Here is a 3,929-nt window from a genome sequence, read left to right as displayed (position 1 = left end):
AAACAAAAACAAAAACAAAAACAAAAAAAATTGTCCCAGCTCTGGGAAGCTGCAGTACCCCAGCACTGGAGCCAGCGTTTCTATCAAGTTTCCCGCTACAGAGTAGCTTGTTGGCTGTTCATAGTAGGGCCTCTTAAAACAAGTTGGGCCTCTGTATGCTGTGAGCAGTGGGCTCTGGGTATGGGCCATATGTTGGATGCCAAATGTAGTCAGATTTTTCTTTGGGCCACCAGCTCACAAATAACAACACAGAGACTTACTAATTATGAAAGCTTGGCTATATCTTAGGCTTGTTTTTAACTAGCTCGTATAAATTTAATTAACCCATTTCTGTTAATCTATGGTCTGTTACACACCACCCATCCTGCTTCCTCCATGACTCCTGGCATCTCTCTCATGTCCTAGGTTTTTGCCCACTTCTTCCTCTCTCTGCCAGGACGTTCCACCTAAGCCTCCTGTCTAGCTATTGGCCAGTCAGCTTTTCATCACACCAATCACACAGTATACAAACATCCCACTATCTGTCTGTCTGTCTATTGATTTATTTTTATGTGTGCACACGCATGGCAGCACGACAGGGACCACTCTTCGAAAGTCAGCTATGCCTTTCCACCACGTGTGACCTGGAAATTGAACTCAGGTTGTCAGGCTTGGTGGCAAGCACTTTACCTAATGAAACACCATGCTTGTCTCAGCTGTGAATTTAAAGTCAGAAAGTCAGACCAGACAGCATGGTTGTATGGTTGTATGGTTTTCCCCAGTCTACTCTAGTAGCTACTCTTTGAAGCTCTCTCAGAAGGCTGCAATCAGGGATCAGATCTGAGGCTTCCTACCTTGGAGATGCCACCAGAGACAAAGGCACTATCCAACTGTTTCCTTGTGTTTCTCTATTGAAAGCTACAGGCTTGTTTATATTTTCACTGATAGTATTGTTGTCTTGAGTTAGCATCCTACTATGTAGCCCAGACTGGAACTGAATCTTGTGATCTTTTCTCTGTGTGCTGGGATTATAGAATGTGCCAGCAGGCTTGCACCTTATTTATATTTTTGTTGTCTGAAGGCTACTCTCAGCATCTAGAAGCTACAAAGAATTCTTTGCCATGTAGTTCAATCCATAGCCATTGGCAACATGGCAGGTTGTTTCCCTTCAAGGCTAGCAGAATAATGAAGGTAAGTACACTAGGAAGGAGTCTAGCACAATAGAGTATGTTCTCAAATGGGATGTTCCACCCCTTTGCCATATCACACAATTTTCTATTCCTATAATTTAATATTACAGACTGGGTTGTTTATAAATATAAATAGAGGGATTTTAGCTCACGATTCTAGAGGCTGGTAGCACCAAGATCAATGGGTGGGAACTCTCCAGAGTCCCCAGGCACAGAGGGCGTTGCAAAGCAAGAAGTGTGTGCAGAAGAGCAGAACCAAACATTTTACAACAGACCTGTTCTAAAACTAATCCATTACCATTAAACTAGCTTATTAAACCATTCCTGAGTTCTCATGATCTAACTTTGTGTGTGTGTGTGTGTGCGTGTGTGTGTGTGCGTGCGTGCGTGTGTGTGTGTGTGTGTGTGTGTGTGTGTGCGCGCGCACACACACAACTTTTGGACACAGAGTTTCTCTGTGTAACAGCCCTGGCTGTCTGAGAAATTACTTTGTAGATCAGGTTGACCTCAAACTCACTGAATCCTGCCTGCCTCTGCCTCCCTGCTGGGATTAAAGGCCTATGCCACCACGTCCAGGGAGTCCTCCCGATCTAATTAACTCTTCTATGTCCCATTTAGTTTGTTTCTTTTTAAAAAATTTACTTATTTAGAAACATTTTAGTTTGTGGGTGTTTTGCCTAAATTTATTTATTTATTTTGCACTCCATCCATGCCTTTTTGCCCATGGATGTCAGAAAGGGCACTGGATTTCCTGGAACTGGAGTTCCAGAACGTTGTGAGCTACCACATAAGTGCTGGTAATCGAACCCAGGTCCCTTGAAGAACAGCCAGTGCTTTTAACCACTATGCCATCTCACCAGTCCCTTTCCGTTTATTGTTTAATACTTTACAAGGGAGATTAAATTTCAATGAGTTTTGGTGGGAACATTGAAACCATAACAACATCTCATCACCTTTTGTAAACTGTATTAATTAGGAAAGAATCTTGCCCAAACTCCAGGAGAGGGGAGTAAATAAACTCTTTTCAAACTCATGCCCTATTTCCTGACACCTAGTTAAGTTTAGCAAATATTATTTTTCAAGCAATGATTTGCACAAATTACTTTAGAGTAGTATGTGTTAGAAATTACTCTGAAAGGCCCCGCGATGGTGGCGCACGCCTTTAATCCCAGCACTCAGGCAGCACAAGGCAGAGGATCTCTGTGAGTTCGAGACCAGCCTGGTCTACAGAGCTAGTTCCAGGACAGGCTCCAAAGCCACAGAGAAACCCTGTCTCGAAAAACCAAAACCAAAAAAAAAAAAAAAAAATTACTCTGAAGTATTATGAAAACAATAATCCTCACAGCAACCCTAATAGGTTGGTCTTATTATTATCCCTGATGGCACCCAAAGATATTAAGTAACTTGTTAACGGCATTAAAGTAGTGACTGCAAACAGAGCCACAATTCAAACTCACGTTGTCTGGCACTGGAGTTCACGTTCTCATCTATTATGCTGAGTTAAATAAATTAAGTGAACAAGCCAATGCTGTGGGGACATAGAAACTAACTTGACAATGACACTGAGAATCCAAGTAAATCTTCCCCTCCTCCCTTTTTTCTTTCTTTTCGAGACAGGGTTTCTCCGTAGCTTTTTTGGTTCCGGTCCTGGAACTAGCTCTTGTAGACTAGGCTGGCCTCAAACTCACAGAGATCCGCCTTCCTCTGCCTCCTGAGTGCTGGGATTAAAGGCGTGTGCCACCACCGCCTGGCTTTCCTCCCATTTTTCTATATAGTGTTTATGAAGCCAGTCTGGTCTGGAACATGAGATACTCCTGACTCCTGGAATTATTTTCCTTCACAGTAAGCTTTAAGACCATAGTTCTATGGTTCAGTTCTGATGTAAAGCCAACAGGCATTGCTTGAGACTTTCATTGGGACACAGGTCCTATCTGCCCTAATTAATACTAAGACCAAGGGAAGACATGGGGGCTAGAACAAAATGTTCAGGAATTTTGCTATGTCTGAGATTTTGTAGAGGGCAGAACAGGTTTGTTTGTTTGTTTGTTTGTTTTAAAATCCTTTCTTTATTTAAATATATTACCTGCAGGGGCCAGGGAGATGGCTCAGCAGTAAGAGCACAGGTACTGTTCCAAAGGACCTGAGTTCAATTCCTAGTGTACAAACAATAGCTTACAAACACCTGCAACTCGAGTCTCAGGGCATCTGATGTCCTCTTCTGGCCTCTGCAGGCACCAGGCATGAAAATGGTGCATAGACATGAATGCAGAAAAAAACCACACATACACAGAAAATAAATTAATTGAAAGAGATATCACATGAGACAATATAAAGCAATATTAATATGTAGGTCTACAAAGGGCAAAATATGAGACTAAGTAATATCTCCAACAGAAATAACTTGTGATAGCCTTATGTACATTATTCATGCTGAGCTGAGATGCCTCCAAGGTAAAATGTACAATAAATCCAAATTACATTTTGAGAAACATTTACATCTGAGAGACAGTATTATGGGCAGTTGTGTAGCAAAACAGAGGTGAGAGGTTCAACAGTCACTACATCTGTAGGAAGGCAGGTTTGGAATAAAATATATCTCTATTCTAGTTTCATCCATAGGGCAAATGTCATCCCCTGGAGACCACATCACTATGAGGCTGTCTGCATTAGAAGTTCCAGACAACAGCTTCCCCAGCAGACACATTCAAAATTTGACCTAGAATTCACAATGGTGATGTCTTAGTTACTTGTCTCATTGCT

This window comes from Microtus ochrogaster, chromosome 6 (assembly GCF_000317375.1).
Source record: "Microtus ochrogaster isolate Prairie Vole_2 chromosome 6, MicOch1.0, whole genome shotgun sequence".
NCBI classification, from domain to species: domain Eukaryota; kingdom Metazoa; phylum Chordata; class Mammalia; order Rodentia; family Cricetidae; genus Microtus; species Microtus ochrogaster.
The sequence above is the reverse complement of the archived record's forward strand: the minus strand, read 5'-3'. Positions refer to the sequence as shown.